Here is a 21,759-nt window from a genome sequence, read left to right as displayed (position 1 = left end):
CCAGGGATCCAATGATAGGGTAAAACACTGAGACTTATTTTACAATATTGTATATTGTGTAAAGTGATATTTCCATGTCTTTGTTTTATTATAAAGCAGGTCTAGGTGCTATATACTAAATACAGTTAAAGTATCAAAATGCTCACCGTATTTACCGTATTCACCATATTCACCGTATTCACCGTATTCACCGTATTCAGAAACTGTGACTTTAAACAAGCTGTCAGGATTTCTGTGCGGTTGTGATGTCACAACTATACTATACGGTATATAGGTAGAACGCCACAGTGGCGTTAAGATCATTCCCCGGCTGCAACGACCTTGCAGCGATGGCAAGAACCCAGATTCAGAAGGCAGAAGAGAGGGTTCTTAACGAGACAGGCGCCAAAATTGAGTATTTTCAGACAAACAGAACGAGAAAAATTATGTTTTTTTAACATTAAAGAATGTAAACATGTTCTAATAGAAACCATAATGTGTGACCTTTCAACTTTAATGAAACATCCAGGATGAACATAACAATGGAAATAGTTAAGATGAGGACTTGTAAGCTAATGTTAGCCTCCTCAGTGGTACATGTGACCCACTTGATCCAACCGACATGGGGAAATTACTGTTTGGCGATGAAGAGAGAATCATTTCTATCAGTAATGATATAATTGTAATCACCAAATAGGTTAATCTTTGAGAAAGATGACATTGCTTAACAAGCTAACATTTAAGCTAACATGCTGAAAATTAACACACACAAACTCTCACTGCAAAGGACAGCTGCCTGTGCACAGCAAGCAAAAACATAGTGGGTCAAAGTTAACCAGGAAGTCAGTTCATTTAGCTAATAGTTGTACTGTTTGTTCATTTTGTCTTCCAAATAAGTTTGGCTAAACAAAACCTAGCTGATTGACTGCTTTTTTTTAAAATGTATCAAGTTTTTAGAGATGTTGCCACATTTGCAAATATTGGCAGTTAACTTAGTGAGTAATAATGCTGATGGCTAAAATTAAGAAGTTCTAATAAATCAGATCCATCCACTTGGCAGGCTGGGTTTTCCTTGATCTGATACAAATGTTTTCTAGTTTTGCTTTTTGCAGAAACCTACAATATCAGAACCGTGACTGACTTATATCTGACAGGCCAACATCGGCCCAGGATATTGGTCTAAACTGTAACTCTACAAGCCAGCAACCCTGACAGGATATGCTCTCTCACTGATATTTTTCCCTTACTAGTTCTCTCTTGGCCTTGCACCTCGCCAGCTGCCTCCAACACGGTAATGACAGTTTTATCAGTTTAACCACGTTTGCCATCTCCAGGACTGGGCTGCTCTCCAGTCCTGTCTGCTGTGTGCTCAGCTCTGCTCAGCTAAAACCAGATACTAACAAGAGCCCCTTGTATATCCATTATGGAGATCTACCGTAGCTCTCACTGTTGGCTTGCGTGTGCTATATGTGTTGAAACCATTCCAGGTTTAACATATGGAACCCGCCTGCCAACACCTATTTCACTGACACCAAGGTCTCTTCCAACTACAACGGATGTGTTCTGGGCCATGGAAGCTAGGTAGAGATTTAAATCTAAAAAAAATCACAATATAAATCATACAAATGAGAAGCACATTTGCCTGAATGATTTCCAAGAAAATTCCAAGAAATACAAGGAGGTTTGACCGTATGGCGTCATTGTAACAGAGATTTAACACTGCCTTCAACTGTGGTTGCCTTCAAACCTTCTGTAAACATGTTGCACTGAGAGTAGAAGGTGGACTACCAAGTATAGTTCCAGTCAATAAAGTCTAAACTCTAATACCGTCTTATTACGTCTTGAAGTCATCACTAGATCTGAACAAGCCATCACACCGCACTTCTAAATCTAATCTCCCTCCCGCCTAAAGATAGACTCCAGCTCTTTTTATAGAGGGCCGAGCTGCAGAATTGCATATTCTATTTCAGACGACCCAGGCTCACATCATTGTTTGTTTTAGCAGGCTAACCTTCCCCGTGTATTTATAGGTGTCAAGGCCAGGAGAAAGACCACAGTAGCTCCATAAATAAGCTGCCCGGGCCTCCAGCAAGCCTCCCGACCAACAAAAGCCCAGTCATTTCACAGGCCATTACCTGGAGCTGCCTCGCAGGGAGGCTGGCCTCCGAGGCAAGGGAGGGTCGCACGGCTTTGAGGGCAAGTCGACCCGGTGGGAGGAAGGGAGATGTTTGGATTAATAATAAATATGGTGATCTGTTTTCTGTGACCAGAGCCTATGTAAAAGTGCAATGGGAGTAAATGGAAAATAACCGACTTCTGAGGCTCTACATGGACATGGCTCACACCATTTTCACCACTGTACTACGTGTCTTTCATCCCCTTCTCTGTGCTTTCATCCACGCAAGCTGCCACTTGCTCCTCTCTCGCTCCTCTCTCGCTCTCTGTCTGTCTGTCTGTCTCTGAACTTTTGGCCTTGGGATCTTGTTGGAACCTCACCCATATGCCCCCTGCCTCTTAAAAATAGATGAACCAAATAACATCACACACTCACGCAGACACACAAAATCCACCCATGACGTCATACGTCAACAGTGTGTGTGTCTGTGTGTGTGTCTCGGCTTATCTCTGCCTCCACAGACGCTGTGTAGAAAGCCAGTCAGCAGAGGCCAAAGCCAGCGCGCTCCACAGCCCCTCTGGCAGCCAGACCTTGCTGCACTGAGGAAACTGCACCCTGCAACACAAACAACCCATCAGCCACAGCAGCGCTTCAGTGCCGACTGCTAATCCCGGTACCTCCCTGTAAGGTACAGCGCTGCAACACCCACACAGCTTTAGGAAATGGATGTCATCTTCCCCCCTGGCTTTAATATGGCTTTTTCAGAGTGATGAAATATTCAAAAGCATTGTTTCGCAGGGCCATTCGACAGTGGCATTTGTCCTAAATATTGCTGTGCTCATTTGCTGGGTAGCGACAGTGATGATTCCATAAAGCATATGAATGGAGAGAGTTGTCATGTGGATGTGGCTGAACACTGAAGGCTCATGATCTTAAATCAGAGGGGAGTGCTGCTGACTGGCACAGTGGGGGTTCCAGCGGAGCGACTACAACTGCTAATTTGTCTCAGAATGGCCCTTTACGATTTCAAGGGCACTATAACTGTTAGATGAAGAGATGTTTTTTATTTTCCGATTGTATCCTAGCAGCATGCAGTGTGTGTGCTAAGGTTAGATAGCAGTATGAAAGCCATATCTTTGCCTGTTCTAGTAATATCTTCACGAATACCCGCAATTCCAATATACTAGCTTTCTACAGCTAATGTCATTGCCACTGTAAAAGAGTCATGTATAGCAAAGAAGACTTGTATCTCAGTTGTCCTTGTAGAGGGCCATCCTTCATAAGCCAGTTATTTAAATCATCTTTCCTGTGCATGAAAATAAAGAAATCTTTAAATCTCTAACTTTCTGTGGACAAAGTTGTAAAATGACTTAAAAAATCATCTCAAGGATGAAAAAGGGGTGCAGTAGCACCACAATGAGAGGAAAACCCTAAAGGATTCATGGGGCTACATAACGCATAATTATTTTCGACATTTACACCTAGTGTCAGCACTACTCGAAACATTTTCGAAACTCTGAAGCAGAGACGTTTGGAAAAGCTGAGCCAGTCTGAAAACTCACAGAGAAATGGAGACGCTTTGCGACGATTTGACTATGAGATTGGCAGTCGAATCGTCGAAAAGTCGACTATTCGGGGTCACGACTAATTTTCACAATAACAGCCCCCTGTTTTTTTGTCATTCAAATGCCTTTATTATAAAGCAGCAAAACCAGGAAATGTTTTTTCATCAGCTGTGACCTAATACTTTTAAAAACATCTTTCTCTCTGGCCACATGAGTTGAGTCTCGTTACACACCCACCTTAGTAATGTCTCAGCTTGCTTGGAACCTTGACCGACTGAAACAGAGACGTTTGGAAAAGCTGAGCCTGTTTTAGAGGTTATGTTTTAGTCAAGACAGACGGACACTTTAACAAAGTATGGCACAGACTACACTATGTTTTCTTTCAATAACGCATAGCATTTGCTACTTTTTTGCCTCGCGTCCACACTACTCTGCCGTTTCCGAGCCCATGAAACGGAGACGCTTGAAAAAGCTCAGCCTGTTTTAGTCTGTAAACTCGGGGGTTGCAATTTTGTGTCTGGACGGGCAGAAACTGAGACCTTTTAAATGATGACACAGACACCCACTTCAGTCAGCCTTAAAAGTTAGGCAGGCTGACACACCTGTTGGGATTTTATCCATCTCTCCTATATTCATTTGACTCTTTCAGAAACGGTTTCCCCTTCTCATTGGTCCATGCAAATAAATCTCTGATGTTATTTTTTATCATGCTGTTCTTCCTCTGAAGCATTTTCTGTATGTTCATCTTATTCAAGCATGATTTTCAACTGCTGCATAACGAACAATCTGATTTCCACAAGCTACACAAGCTGTTATTTGAGTGATTTGCAACAATGTCCGAGTCCAGCGGCAATATCAGCATGACATGGAGAACCTGTTTTATGGTCGTGTTATGTGTGTTTTGAGGTACGTTCGTATGGACTGAGAAACAATTAATGAAGACATATTAGTGTGTGGTCTGACCACCCGGTTGGCCACCCTGGTAGTAAGAAGCTTGACGATTGAACGTCTATGATGAGAAACAACAAATGGGCAAATATTCAAAGTAAATGATGCTGACGATTAAACAGGAGCAGACTGTTGTATTTCTGAAGCCCAGATAGATTTAAAGCTCAGCCAAGATTCGCTCTGACAGTGCCGGATCCTGGATAGAACAACTTAGTCAACCAGAGGGAGGGGGTTATTACCACACACTAAAGAGATAGATAAAAAGCACATGAGTTATTTTCACATTTTTAGCAACAGTATTTATTAATAAGCTTATATTTATACCCAAATAGACTATTTATCATGGTTTATTGGAAGAAACCAAGCATCTATATGTAAAATCAGACATTCAGCGCCCTGCTATCTGCTATAACTGCTATCCATAACTTTTGCTTATGTCTATGTGCCTTCAGGGGACGTTTGTCTGGGATAGTTTGGTGCAGGGGCTGAACATCGGGGTGTTGGTTAGGGTCTCACAGTTATTTCAGCCTACATTCAGGAATCCTCTTGGAATGAATGAGTGATATGTAATGAGTAATTGATTACATTTTTCAATCGTGACCTGATGTAGTAAGCATTCAGTCTACCATGCTGAAAATAACTGAAAATACTCTGATATCTGTCTCAACTCAAAGTGAATACTTTTCTCAGCACATAATAATTGTGGACAGACTGGAACAGGCCAGGAAATCAAGATATTTACTGTTTCAAGGTCCAGTATGTCCTGTGAGGGAAGCAGAACTCCTGGCACCGCCCATTGATGAGTGTAAGCTTTCGCCCACTGTAAAAGGATTTCACACATGACTCAATAATCACTGTTCTATGGTCAGAGATACTAGCTAATGTAACAGAATGTGATGAAATATCAATTTATATAGCTATGACTGACGAAAATACTTGCTATGACTAACTTGGAGTTGCAGAAAGTCTGAAAACAACGATGTGGGAAGAGAGAAATGTTCATTCTTTCAAAAAAAAACCTCAATATCCAGTTGTATTGAAACAATGACCCACAGTGATCAGAAAGTATTTTCATGTCTGAAATCATTTGACTTCTGGCAATGAAAATCTTCTCATGGCTGTAATTTCATTGTAAACATACCGAAGCTTCAGTATATGGGATTAGGCTTCACGGAGGAGATGGGAAGGTGTAGTTACTAACACATACACACACATATATGGCTTCAGAAATGCCAATCTGCCCCACACTTTTCTTTATGGACCGAAACAACAGTCATTAGAAGATGTAATGGATTAGTCACGGATAGAGTGAAGGAAGACAGAGAGGAGAGGGAAGAGGGGACAAACCAAGATCGAAATGATGGAGATTGGCAGATGGGCAAAATGGATTGGATAGACCGCTCTACGGATGAGAAGACAGGACGGAGAGCTGATGCCTACCGCCGCGTCGAGAGATAATGGAAACTGATTACAGAAAAAAAATCAACAAGGTTTCTCCCATTTCAGGAGCGCTGCTTGAAAACGCGGCAGTAATAAGAATGGTGAGGTCCCAGATCCTGGTTAAAACTGATTGTCACTGACTTTGGATTCGCAGCATCAACAAGTTCCAAATATAGAAAGAAGAAACACAAGAGTAAGGTGACAGAGGATAAAAATGTAAACTGGAGATCCGAAATGACAGGAATTGCGGTTGTTTTTAGGAGTTCTTTGTGCTTCCGTGCAGCTTTCTCCTCAGAAACTGCTCCTGTTTACTGCGTGCCTCTCTGGCTTATGTTCATCTGAGGGAGCAGAGGAGCTGCAGGAGACAAACAGGATGTCTGTGGGAGGACGAAAGAGAGGGGGTAAATCTGACGAGGAAGTTTGTGTATGTGCCTTTGTGTGTGTGTGTGTGTGTGTGTGTGTGTGTGCATGCGTGCGTGCGTGCGTGCATGTGCGTATTAATCCCAGGAAGGACTTCCTCTGAATCCGAACTGCTTGGGAGTTCTGTGGGAGTTCCAGACGTTAACATGGAGAAAAAAAAGCAGAGGAAGGAGAGAAGAAAGAGAGCAAGAGAGTGAGAGGGATCAAGGGCAGCAGCACTATTGAATCCCACTTCTAAAAGAACACATACACACACACACACAAACACACACACACACAGAGGAAAACCACCCACAGAGAGAGCTTGCGATAACAGCGGCGGTACTGGCGTCATTATGAGCTGATGATGATGAACATAGGCCCACCTCAATGACACACAGCCTGAACCTACTCAAACGCTTTGCCTCAATCAAAGCTACTCCAAACCTCTGACTAAACAAACACACCATCTGAGCTGGAGTGAACAATGCGTGCAATTAACCCTCATCGTTTGTTTTAATCTTCTGGGTGTGCCAGGCGGGTGGGGGTCTTGGCACAGCACGATGCTTCAAGTGAGAACATTACAGTTTTAGAGAGTGTGAAATGTGACAGTGTTGAGGTGAGTGAGGTTCAAAAGATGTTCACCCGGGTGGGGCTCAAAGGGGAAATTAGAAGGCAAACAAATACCGGGAACAAAACTTACTGTCTCACTAACACCGTGGCAATGTCTCAAATATTATTAAAATAGGCATATCAACCTCAACCTCTATTGGATGGATTTCTGTGACACTTTAGATATCCATGGTACCCAGAGGATGAATCCCAGTACCTTTGGTGATCCTAAGACTTTTCCTCGAGCGCCAACAACAGGGTGACACTTTTGGTTGAGAAAGAAATGACTCAACTGATGGATTAATTGCCATGAAATTTGTAAACACATACATATCCCCTTTACCTATAAAGTAGCTACCTATTAAAAATGATGTGTAAAAAATGTATAAGCAATAAGTTAATAAAAAGTTTCTTAACAACAAAACAACATTTACTTTTCCTCATCATGTTTGTGTGTCAACTTGGCAATTGTACCAAAGATTGTTGTTTTTCTGTCATGAGGGGGCATTCACATGAACGTTCCTATTTGGGAACATTTTTCTGATTATTCCCACACCACATGAATGCAGCACACGGTCTGACAAAATAACCCTGATGATGTCGTCACAATGTCATCGGGGCTTTCTTTAGTTAGGCTCAAGGCTTCAAATATTTGACAGAAAACCTTTGTAACAAACATGGAGGTTAAAAAATGAGGAACCTGTGACAAAGATTTGAGAGAAGCCTATAACCAGTGATATAGCACAACGTGAGTATCTGTCCTAAATATTATGTAACATATAAAAAGAATGGAAAACCTTAGCAAAGTTTAGGTGAGTTCATTTCATTTCCTTGAACTGGAACCAAATCTATGAATAATTCACCCAGATGTGTCATGTTGAACGTATCACTTCTTCACCAGGAAGTCTATAGAGGTTACGTAACTGACAGAACCCGCAGCGTGTCCTCTAATTAGACAGGGGGAAAAGTTTGGCCAGTAAAACGCTGCGTAATATATATTCCAAACTCCCTCATGGATCCCGCCTCCTTATTTCCTTATGACCATGTGTCAGGCAGAGCTCTGGATACCACACGCATACCCACTCCATCATATGTGTGCTTACTCATCATCACACCGCCACATCAGAGAGGACTTGTGCACAATACACTTGTCTGCCAGCCAAATGTGGGGAAGCCACAGCAAGGAGACCAAAGAGAGAACAGAGAGGCCAACCCCACACTGTTCCCCTCCCCCTTTTCTAACTCAACCTCCTGAGTCATAAACTATCACTGCCTCAGAAGTTTGGGGTTCTGAAACTCACCCTCTCGCTCTCTAACCACGCTTGAAAGAACAGCGTCTCCACTCTGAATGCATCTGTCACGGCAAAAGATAATGAAAAAGAAAAACACTAATTTAACACTTATCCTTGGCATGCAGGGGGGGAGCGACATTCAATGCGAGAAGGCACGTTGAATGTGAGAGCTGCGTGGTGGTGTCAAGAACTATGACAAGGTTAATCAACGACCGCTACTTTGTCTCCCAAAACGTTTCAGGGCTTGCGTGAGCAACATTTTTACAAAACCAATTATCTCTTTTGAATAAAGGGTGTTCGCTTATCAAGAACGAGCCCACTTAAACAGGGCCAAATACAATTCGCTATCACGCCACTTTCAAACAACATATCAAATTGTTGTCACTTCCATTCATGACAGTAATGTGTACCTAGTAAATTGCACTACTGCCTTTGACTGCTGACAACAGCTAATTGTAAATGTCAGAGTTATTCATGCGGGTCTCACCATGGTACGTGATTAAACATCACCTATAGCTCTTTTCAAATGTGTGATAGAGAACATCTCATATAAAAGCTGTAAATATATATCTGAGTGGGAGAAGGGATCCCTCATTAATTTGCTGTGATGTATTGAAAAGCCGACTGCAGTGCTGAGAGACTGGTTGGGGATAAAACAGTGAGACAATTGAGACAAAGTTACTCTCTTGATAATCATTCTAACTGAGTGGAATGTGATAACTTTACTCGAGCCAAAGAGAGCAAAAAAACAGAGGGATACAGATTTGTGTGTTTCGAATTTCTATTTTCTATTTCCTGTTGTCTCTGGTCATCCAATCTTTTTGTCCTGTGTGTTTACCCACATGTGACGATGATTTGTTTTCCCTTATGACCATGATTACAGGTTGTCAGCCATGCTTTTACTAGAGCTGATGGGTAATTTCACTCTTTAACATGGTTAGTGTTGACGGATAGATTGACACACACACACACACACACACACACATATACACATTCACATACACATACATGACACATATGCACAAATGCCATAGGCGTGTGGCCACACTTACTTGAGCACCCAAGGGTACACGCAGCACACATACACACTGATAGACAAACAAATCAAGTGCCATGTCCAATAGAGTGGACTAATCAACAAGGCCTACATGTTCTGTCACAACTCACACAAGAACATTATGGATCATTTGTGTCTATAACATTGCATGCAATTATTCCTGCATACATTCCTGTGTGCATGGCGTTTAATGAGCCAAGCTAATTAAATATGGAAATTAATGAGATACAAAGGAAATAGGGAAAAGCACAGTCCTGATGCATTTGAAGGAGTTGCTAAAAGGCTTTTATTACATTAGGGACTGGGAGGGAAATGTGCCTTCCTCTAAGGAGACTATTAACAAACAGTGATTAGCAAGAGCCAAAACACCACAAACTATCTCAATGTATGATTCTCAATATGGGGCATTCCACACATGAAATATTAAAAAGTAAACTGCTGCCGCGCTCTTCTGTTACTCATTCACAAAGTCTTTAATTTGAGTCTTTTTGATAATGAATCTCGTCGTAGCTGATAAATCAACATGAATCACCTTAATTGCCGTTTTCTTGTTTGTAAACAGAGAAAAAAAAAATCATGTTTATGGCGGAGCACAACAAAAGCCTAGCAAGTGTGTGTTGGATTAGATTCATTGTCAGTGGTGAAGTGAATCAAAAGCTTATGCAGTGTAAACTGCTATTGTACGCGCCCTCTTTTTCACACACCATTTCCTTCTGCGAGCGTCGCATGAGATGATGGGAAGCCCCCCCCCCCAATCAAAGAGGCCTTTCACTGAGAAGAAAGTCATCACATCATGCTGGCTGTAAGCAGTGTGTACCCCACTAAGGGATAGAGTGTGTGTGTGTGTGTGTGTGTGTGTGTGTGTGTGTGTGTGTGTGTGTGTGTGTGTGTGTGTGTGTGTGTGTGTGTGTGTGTGTGCGTGTGTGTGTGAGTGTATTGGGGAGAGCCCTCCAGATACACGGGGTCAGACACAGTTTACAGACGGGCTGACTCCATCCCAAAAAAACACACGCGCCATGGGACACAAGCTCAGTTGAAGCAAAGGGGGGGAACGGGGGAGCGGTGGGAGGCTAAAGTTCATCTAAAATCGCCTCACCCCAGGGGAAGCACCCGACAGGCTGCCCTGAGGACACCCACGAGCGCAGGTCAAAGCAAACAAAGCAGAGTCTTCGTCTCTCGGGTCTTCACCTCTGATACATTCCAATCCTTGTCGTTTTCAGCAAAAACAAAGTATCATCTGTTCAACCTCTGACCTCTCTTCCACCTGATGTCACCATTGATGTCACTCCTTCCCCCTTTATGTTTCGCTCCTCTTATTTAATCTCTCCTTTCGTCGTCTCGCCCTGGAAAGGAAAGTGATGGAGGAAAGAAGTGAGGAGGAGGAGAAGGAGGTCGGAGGGGTTTAGCAAGTCGGCGCAGGCCTCTCCCATAGGGCTTACCTCATCCTTCTTTCCGTTCCCATCCCTCCCACCTCTTTCTCTCCGTCTTTCCTTATTTATACTGTACTTTTTTTCCATTGCTATCCCTTGCTTTTTTCCCCCTTGCAGCAGAACTCTTGGCTGCTCAGCTGATAATAATGGTACATAAAAAAGATGAATCCCTATCCTTTATCATTGGGACCATTATCATCTTTAAGGCCTGGTCACACCAGCATTAAGTGGATTTGGTTTTGGGCCAAAGTTAGTCTGCACACATGTTTCATGTCAAATTTAACTTTTGTGAACTTTCACCCACAAATTTGTACCATTGAACAATAGCAAGCCGTCTTGACAGTGTTGATCTCTGAGGCAACATAGAGCCAGAGAGACCACAATGGAGGAAACTATCATAACTTAGCTGTGTGGACAGAAACTCAATTTGATCTTACCTTCTCTGTCAGGGTACAAAATGTTTAACAACAGATATATGGTTTACATACAGTCATGAGTCAGGAGTACATGGTACAAACAAGTATTGTGCATGAAGTATGTGAAGTGACAGAGGAATGTAGCCTATTTGTTTGCTAACTGACAAGCAATTAACACATTTGTTAGCCTGCTTACTGTTTAAAGTTCAGGTAAGCTAGTGACATGCTATTGATAGCATGTTCTGGTTTGCTAGCCGAGCATTTCGATCCGATGGGGCATTTTTGGACTGTTGGAAATATGAGTCCTCAGGGCAATGCACAGGCTCCCTTTCAGGTATGGCAAGGCCTTCAGGGGGGAAAAAAAATAAGAAAAAATCTACAAGACACTAATTTATATTTGCTTAACCTTTGCTGAATGAATCTGTATATGAACCACTAAACTTTTGCTCACTAAGCGTGGTTCACGTGAGTTCAGGTGGGTTAATCCTGCACAACATTCCTGGGTGACACTGACTACAGTGATAGTAATAAGAGAACTGCTTGAATAAGTTTTGCTGTGGTTGCACCTCTCTAAGGAGCTTCATTATCAGTCTTCAAAGAAAATGTCAACTACAAACAAAAAAAAGCATCATTAGTCTCTTTTTCTTTCTGTGGTGGAAAAAAAAACATAATCATTAGTGTGTTTCTCTATCTCTCTTTTTACCATGCCTGCAAGACAGCTTTTCTTCTCAGCCTCTACTGTAAAAGGTATGTTGAACATCTCTCCTTTTTGCTTATAAACACACACAAACATACACACTAACTGATTAAAACCATCACAAACTACTCACATTTGCATAGATAGCAAAAACAAGTGATATGAAAACAAAAGTTATTGCTGCTATAGCTTTCACCCTGACAAAACACAGAACGCTATATATGCTAATTAGCCATTTAATATGAATGTCTAATTAATAGTATGCAAATGAGACACTGCCATTATTGGACCTGTTTGATATGGGGATGGACGCGGTATTGAAAATCCTTGGGAAAACAGACTTCCGCTCAGCACACGCAGGAAATCAATTTGGTTAATTGTCAAATATGCAAACATGTAAATTGGAGTCATGCATTGCTATGGCCGAGGCACCTAACCATTGTCCCCGGAGCATGAATTTGAGTGCGGGAGAAAGAACACACACACAGCCAGGAGGACTAACACACAGGCACACACTCCTCTTATCTCATCAGCCCTTTAATGTCGTTGGTATTCAGTGCTCTGTCCTCTGACACAATGCATGCCACTAATTACCAATTCCCATGATAAGAGCATTGCCCATAGAATACATGATGGAAGATGAAGGGTTTGTCTGCTAGGCCACAGCTATTGAACATTCTGACTACACACCACTTTGAAAATTGGCTTTCAATCAACATAGTGAGGACTGTTTAATTCTGCCACAGTTAGGCCGTGCTGTCTTCCCACAATGGCCCTCTAAACAGCTGCCACCCAGGCTCCGCAGACAGCTAATGGCAGAGGACAAATACCTGACATCTCCTTCATAAAGTGTAAGGGCGAAACATTCTCATTCACCCCGCGCAAGGATGTCTGGCTGCGCTCTGAACTGTATCACCTTGCGGAAAGCCATAAAGTATTCATCAACGAGCCCAAAACAGAGAAAGTCACCGCAACGTTGCCATTCACCTCCACTCACTGTGACTAAGATGAAGATAAAATTCAGGAAGACTCGACAGCACACAAAAGATTTGTTTTCTTTCCTTCTTCTTCCTTTTTTTTTTGCAGTGAAAGTTAATTGAATTTGTATGTTAATGAGGGCTGTGCATAGCTAACGAGCTCAGTGTGCGACCCATTAACACGTTGAATGATTGTTATGCCCGGGGCAAGAATCACCTATAGGAGCTCCAAACACGGAGACAAAGAGCCAATCTGAATACATTATAGATTCATTTACATGTTCATCTACATTACATACATGTTACACCGATATTTGTCCCTCAGTTCAATACTCAAGACCTGTCTTAAAATATATTTGTGGGCTGAGAGGGCAAAAGGACAAGAAAGGAAACCACAAAGAAAAAAGAGGGAAGGAGAAAAGCGGGGATAGTTGGCCAGAAAGCAGAGCGGTCATTCAGAAATCCACAGAGTTTTTTGCTCCTTACTCATTGAGTGTTTTAGCTCAATGACGACAAGTTCTCACCTTGTTGGAGATGAGGAGTTGGTGTGATTCAGTCGCCCCCCTCTCATCACCATGACAATGTGTGAAGCACCGTGAGATATCTTGGATATCATTACGGTGAAAGCAACACTTCTTTAAATAGCCACTCACTGCGAGTATGAAGAAAAACAAACTCATTCCAATGCGTAATCACAGCCACTTATTATCACTGCAGCACTAAACCAGGAAGTCTAGTAATGGAGGTGTTATTTTGTTATCAAACATATCATAAGTGTGGAGTGTAAAACACTAGCAGGCCTAACTTTTTTTATTAGCTGCTGGCATATCTGACAGATATCAGATCCAAGTTGTAATATGATACAAACATCTTTAAAAGATGAAGACCTTGCTAACTCATCATGTTCTCTAGCCACACATGGCTCTGAGGAAGGCCATGTCAGTCCACCACTTTTGTCCAGACTGAAATATCTTATCAGCAACTGGATAATGAAAATGTAGTACAGATATCCATGGTCACCAGAGGATGAACCCTAGGAATGCCAATGACTCCCAAAATGACATAAGGCCGTTCTAATTAATGTTGTTAAATGGAAGCAGTTTTCAACACTTTGTTAACGCTGTGAAACATGACAGCTTGGTTAAGTTTGAGCAACAAAACTACCTGGTTAGGTTTAGGGGACCTTACTGGTATATTTATTACGTAACTTAAAATTAAAATAAGTAGACATTGATTTTTTTTTATGTTGTTGTTTGACTCATCCATCACCGAGACCTCACCCCTATGTGGACTGTGTCACTCTTTATACAATATCTATAGTCTACTACAGACATCCATGGTCCCCAGAGGATGATTCTTAGTGCTTATCCTAATTACTTTGGGGATTCCCTGCCTTTTCCTCCAGTGTCACCATGACTTTGGGGTTTTGAGTGAAATGTCTAGACAACAAGGATTGACATCAAATCTGGTACGCACGTTCATGTCCCCCTCAAGATAAAAAGTTGTAACTTTGCTGATCTCTTCACTTTTCATCTAGCCCCACCTCCAATACTTCATACCAAATACCAGCTACTTTAAAGACTACGACTTTATTGTTTTATGTCGAAAAATTGTTTGTCATTGCTCCTTTGGTAGAGGTCCCTTTACTGAAGAAGATAAAGAAGTCATTTTTTATCAGCCTTCCACTTGTTCCACCATCTGCCATTGTGACAAATACCAATGCTACATTGTGATTTCGTTTGGAATCAGAGAACATGCACCTACAGTGTAGCTGTTTGTCTGTATGTGATGAAGAAAATAAGTTTGTAAACAAAGTCCTTTGTTTATAGGAATTATATTAATATCTGACAATTAATGTAATCAGTCATTTGGGTGCTTCGGATGAACTGCATAACACTGGCGCTGAAGATTCAGTTTAATCATATGCACTGTATTCCTATTGAAAAGGTAAACTGATAAAGTGTAGGCTATATACAGGAACATTATCTCGCTCTCTATTCACTCTGCCCTCATTCACTCCCCTGTGTGATGACTTGATTGGGATTTGACTCCTGCTATTGGATTGTTGCGTAAGGCCACTGCAGCAGTTGGTTTGCAAAGTGAATATGAGCCTCTTCATAGTTGCTGTACAGCAGATAATAAAGCTTCCTCTCTGAATAAGTCTAGACATCTTTGCTCCCCAGGGGTCTTATTCATATTGTGGAGACATAGACAGGCTAATCACTACGGGCTTTCATAATGCACACACTCAAAGTACATCAAAAGGAATGGAGTACGTGGAAAGTTCAGATCAACCTGGATGTATCATTCATTCCTCTCTCTCACACTCTCCTCCCTCGCTGCCTCAGCTGTTATATAAATTTACTGTGCTTCCACTGGCTCTGCCTACCCTCCCAGCTCTCGCTTTTCCAGCTTAATGGCCGAGTGTGTATGTATTGACACAACTCCTCAAAGCCACAGCAGTGTGAGGGCAGCACAGTCCAGCTGGGGGTCAGCTTAATGATAAGGTTAATGAGGGTGGCTGGGACTCAGGCATGCCTCTGTGAGCTATTACAAGAAGGACAGAAGAGGAGAGGACATGAGAGAAGAAAGGAGACGACAGGAGACGAAAGGAAAGGAAGGAAAGAGGAGGTAAGAGAGAAGAGGAGAGGGAAGCAGAGGAAAGGAAATAAGAAGAAAGAAAATGAAGGGCAGGCCAGGGGAGAAAGGGGTGGCAGAGAAGAGGAAAAAGGAGGTGAGGGGAGTAGAGAAAGCAAAGGAAATATAAGGAAGAAGGGGACGTGCAGGGAAGAAGGAAAAATAATGGATGGAAAGGAGGACAGAGGAGAGGAAATGAAAGAAGAGTACAGGGAAGGAGGATAGGACGGAGAATAAGCAAATAGAACTAAGGAAAGGAGATCAGAGGGGAAGTGAATAAGAATGATAAGGTAAGGCACAGGGAATGAAGTGAAGAGAAGGATAGGAGAGGACGGGAAATGGTAGTAAGTAGATGAGATGAGAGGGAAGGAGAAAAGATAATTAATGGAAAGGAGAAAGGAAAGGATTGGACAAGTAAGGGCAGAAAAAGCAAATGAATGGAGAGCCCAGGGAAGGAGAGAAAAGAAAAAGAAAGAAAGGGAAGACTTGGAGGAGAGGAGAGAAAGGACAGAGGGAAAGGAGAGGATGGTAAAGGAAGGAAAGGAAATAAGTGGACACACACTGGCTTAATCATTCACCATCGATGAATACCCCCACGATGCATGCCTCCCTGCTCTCTGCTTGTGGTTCATTTTACTGGATGGACAATGGAGGGAAGTTAATGAGCACATGTGTCACTTAATCATCAGCCCAGTTGCTGGTAAAGAAGCGGTCACGCTTCCAGCAAGATGCTGGCAGTTACACACTTATACTGTACACAAACACACATACACACACGTCTGTTCAGTGCACTTGCTCCTCTTCTTATAGAGCATATGCCCAGACAGCCCTGTAGGTGTAAATCCTCATCTGACAGACATGTTGTAGGTGTCCAGGCAGAGATTTCCTTCTTTAGTCTGGAGAAAAAATCCTGAATCAGCTTTGAATAGTGCTGATGCTCATCTCTAATAGCCTAATCTGCACTAAACTCTCATTGTGTGCATGTGTGTGTATATGAGTTTAAACCGTCTCTCTTTTGAGATTAACCCTGAGGTGTCAGTGAGGAGTTGTGGATGTGCACTTCAGCTTTCAGCAAAAAGTATCTCAAAACAGCTTATGCTACGGATTAGACCAATGAAAAGCATTGAGGGATTCTCTGTTTTTCATGGATTAAATTCTGTTTAGGTTTAGGTATTTAGCGGACATAAAATGCGCACAGCTGTAAAATTAGCTCAGATTTCCAGAAAAGTAACAAACAAACAAAAAGTGCAAAGGGCAGAGTTTAAGATACGGTATACTGTATGTGCCCTTATAATATTCTACTATCAGCTTACTTACAGGGAACAAACTACTGTAAAATAAGAATGTAAATAATATCTGTGTGAGTGTGTCTTTCACCTATCTCGAGAACCGTTCATCCTACGTCTACTTCACACTTGGCAAATGTATTGCTGGAGTCGAACGCCATGCAAAGTATCTAATTTGATCAAATTTGGCCATATGGTGGCGCTAAAACAAAGAACTATGTTTTGGTCTGTAACTGTTGGACCACAAATTATTTTTTTCCTTGATTCTGTGGCTCCAGACCATAGACTGGATATAAAGATGGACAATACTTCTCCACTTCCTCCCACTGTACAAAAGTGAAGAAGAAATATCCTGCATACAGGCGCCGCCATGTTGTAAATTTGGAGTCTGTGCAGTAGTTGCCATTCTAGTGATAGGATAAAGGCATTTTTGGTGTTGTCTGTGTTAAAGTCTTAGGACTTTGACCCTTTTACAGTGTGTTTAATTAAAAAAAAATTTCCACCCAGCGGTCAGCTGCACCTTGCACCTTGCATTAGCTAGCTAGTACTAGCGTTAGCTGGTAACGCTAAATAGGAAAACTGCCGATTGTCCACCAGCTCTGGTTTAAAAAAAACAACAAGATGGTTTTAGCCAAAATGCCAAACTCGAGTAGGAGTATTGAATCTTTTTGTAATTGAGTATTCTACCAATTTTTCCATTGATTAATCAAATAATCGGATGCAAAAATATATATTATGTCTGGGGTAGGCCTATTTGGTGAGGTAACCTAACAGGTGTGGTTGTGTGCGTACTCGCTGTCTTCCCGTTTACCGTAACAACAAGCAACGAACAAAACGCAACTGACACATTTCCTCAAACAAAACTATAACGATGGATCAGGTAGGTGACGTTATGTTAAATTATGTTACGTTATGTTAATGAAAAACTAAACATAGAGGCATTCGCGAGAAGAGCTAACGTTACCCATCCTCTTCCAGGCGGACCGGATGCATTTTTGTAATAGAGTACCTCGAGTTACACAATAAATTGTTTCAGCCCTAAACTCGAGGCTTCAAGAAGGTAGTCGCAAACCAATGGGTGATGTCAAGGTGCACTATGATCCATATGCGCCTCTAGCCATTCGTGAAGATAAATTTTCAGTTATTTTGAATTGTGTCAAAATCAGATTTTTCACTCGTCCTTCTACAAATTTTGAGCAAGCATCACCAAATCTAGTACATAACATCTCTGATCCTAACTATTTTGGTGCTATTTGGCGCTAAAGCGGCATCATCAAATTCTAAAGGAAGGAATCTCTCGTTCTTTGCATATCTCAAAAAAATTTCATCCAATCAACTTCAACTACTTCTGAGGAACAAAAGGAGTGCAATGTCAAGTGAGAAAGTTATCGGCTGAGTGGTTTTCGAGAACCCTGCAAACAACACTTCCTGGGGACAGAGTAATCAGCTTGCTCTGGATGCATACTGCTCTCGTGTTGCAAACACTTTCTAGGCTATAGTGGAATTTAGAATGGCAGGCTGGTTTTACTGTAGTACACATTAATAACACAGATACATAGCAATAACAAAGAGGAAATTGTTCATTAAGAATGTCCAACATATTCTAATAAATGGTTAACACACTCACCAACTGTGGCTGCCCTGTCTGACAGCCAAGAAGAGTCAGGCTTTTCCATAACTCCAAGTAACACAAACACTTAGAAACAACACTTCCTCAGTAACTACACACTCAATACACAACATGTGCATGCCTCAAAATGTTTTCTATTAATTCACTGTTGCTTCTAAAACTGTATCACTGAACAAAGATCTCTCAAACTCAAAATTCAAATTGTACATTGTATATGTCTTTTACTATCTTTTAAAGGCATGGTATTGAACTGTCAGTGCATCCCTCAGCTATAAATGACTCCTCCTTTATCTGGAAGGTTACACCACTGATAAGGTCAATATTTTCCCAGCTGATTCAATTTGGAAAATACCCACACTGATAAACAAAAATATGATAGTGTCCCTGACGTATTGAATTATGTGGGGGTAAAACGGTGAATCATTTCAACAGCATCATATCTGTTTATCTTTTGCCTTCAGTTGCTTTTTCATCTGTCATATGGGATCAGAAACTTGGACTATGATGCATTTCAATATGACAATCCAGCCTGTTCCTCATTCTGCTAATTGGCCCTATACAATTACAGGCCAAATCAAGGTGACATATTGGCTGCTGATTGGCCCAGAGGCGTATTACATCACATTTGAAATGTTTACCATTGCCAAAGTCATGTATGTGCAGCTTATTTACACTCAGTAAAGGATAAAAGCATGGAATCTGGTTAGGAATTTCTTCAGGATGTCCATGAGCCTTGATTTCTCACACATTATCTTTAGACAACATGTTGAACTGTCCTTGCCTTTGATACATAGGCCTAATACCATTGTTGTCGTGTAGAGAGCTCCTATTTATTGTCGGTGTTTTTCAAATTTGAATTTATGATAAATTACTAAGATGATTTGCCATTAAGGAAAACTATTCCATCATAATTCCTGAAAAAGCTTACATTTTGGTGATATTTTACTGTATTCTAATGATTTACAGAGATGGGTCCTCAATTTAAAAAGTTAAAAATATTATACTACATCTAGTAAGTAAAATAATGTTTGGATATATCTGTAGTACCAGCATTAACTCTTCAAGTTTCCCATGGCAGCAGTTGTCACTGACAGCTAGTGTTGCTAAGAGACGCGTTGTCAACCTCCATGGCCTACTATGGCCTACAAATGTCGATAAAATCCATGCTTCCCCTATCCCCTTGTTTGACTCTCGTCAATCAACATTTAACCCATTGGGCTTTTAAGTTTGTATCCCTCTCGGAAAAGGATACACTAGCCAGCTAGGCTAACTAGCTTTCACTATATATAATACTCTGTATATGTATACATAATTTTGCCAAAATTAGTTATTTCTTGCTCATGTTATTTCAACGCCTGCTAAGTTGTTGTGAAGGACACAATTATCTTGCTGTTGTATTTGTGGCACATTATACAAATAAGGGTTCAAGCTAGTGTAAGCAGCCCTAAGGGTCCAGATGGTGATGGTAAATAACCAGACTCAAAACTCACCACTGTGCATAGTATGCTGACCCCTAATTTAAATCACAGCACAGCACTTTAAGGACGGCTCAAATAAGATGGGTCTTAGCATAAGCTAACAACCTAGCATCCAGCTAGCCTCGGTAAGAAATGGTTAAATTGCACCAAATATGTATAACAAATGGTATTAAACCCAAAAATTGCTGCAACAACGTATGAGAAATGAATGAGCATGGTAATGGCTTTCATATATATTTAACTCCTTATGTTCTAGGCCCTTGTACACTTCTTCTCTTAACTAATTCATTGATTGACTAATTACTGTTTCTTTCTGATTCATGACTTGAAGACCTTAACACACAGTGCTGAGTCACATCTAAAATTAATCTTTAGGTTCCCAGCCAGATGATGTATACTACTTCTATGTGGCATCTGCTGCTCACCTGCTCTGTCCCCCTGAACATCCCTTGTTCCCCAGTCTAAACACTCTTAAAAAAGGGGTGGCCATGGAAGGGGTTAAAACTAGATTCCTCTCAAGTGGTCAGCTGTCGTTTCAACTTCCAGACTAGCTGAGAAATGTTGAAAGAGGAAGCTTATAAGGAACCCTGTTCCACCCTCTCACCAGACACTTAAGATTTTGTCCTTGAGCAAGGCAATTAACCCTCGGTTTCAGTGTGTGAGCTGCTCAGTGGCCAGAAAATACATGAACTAGGAAGCTGCCAGGTGTGAATGTGTGAAACATGGCAAAAAAAATGCATGCCCAAGTACTCTCCGTTATATAAATTTACTTGAAAAAAGATTGGACTATTTGCTATGCCACCAAATGTGTGCACAAGCCTGACTGACCAGCCTTAATGCCCAGGCGCCCTGGATTACACACACCACTAGTCTGCTGGCTCCACAGTCATAGTCAGGGCCTATTGAGAGGACATAATTGAGTGTGTGTTTATAGACCCGTATACAGTGACACTTCATATGAGCAAACACAAAGCCTGATCAAACATGTGAACATGGCGATACAGAATGCTGAATGGCTTTCTAGCTGTGATCTTTTGTGTGTGTTAAAGCTCCTCGTACCATGACACTTTGTGCTTTGTATGTGTTAATGGGCCTTGCTGATCAAATGTTCTCTGATCGTTGGCAGGGATATGAGGGTGACATGAAGTCGATTGACCCTCATACATCACAGTGTACACCAGCATCTACATCTGCAGGGAGGTAATACATACAAATTACTTTTTAAATTTGATTTAATTAGGTAGATTGCCTTCTCTGATTCTATTAGGACTTTTCTAACTGAGAGCAGCAAGACAACTACAATCCTCACCTTAAAATGTAACTGATTTTTAACTTCTCCATACGCATATTTTCTATATTTTTCAAAAGAGGATTGTTTTTTAAAACTGGATTGGTGTTGCAAAGAGAAGTGCTGTCACCTTTCATGGTGCGCTAATGAGTGGAGCACGTCCTAGCCCTGTATAGCCTAAAAACATTGATATAAGACTTTATTCCCACTTTACCACATAGCAGTGAGTTATAGTAACATCAAAATAAGATGTCTTCTTCATTATAGCACTCAAAAGTGGAGATTGGAAGCCATCAAACTAGGCTAGCTACCTTTCAATCAGAAAAAGGTGGGTAGTTAGCCTTTCTTGATAACATTAGCATGTTCTTTTTTGTCCATGTTTTTTTAACAAAGGCTGACTGGCAGTTGCTGCAAAGTCAGTGTTGTGTTCATCCTATGTTACAGAAAGGACAAGTGCTTTCTCCATTTCATGGGTCGAGGTGTTTTGGCAGCAAAATTACCCAACTGTCAAA

This window comes from Echiichthys vipera (genome assembly GCF_963691815.1).
Source record: "Echiichthys vipera genome assembly, chromosome: 13".
Classification (NCBI taxonomy): Eukaryota; Metazoa; Chordata; class Actinopteri; order Perciformes; family Trachinidae; genus Echiichthys; species Echiichthys vipera.
The sequence above is the reverse complement of the archived record's forward strand: the minus strand, read 5'-3'. Positions refer to the sequence as shown.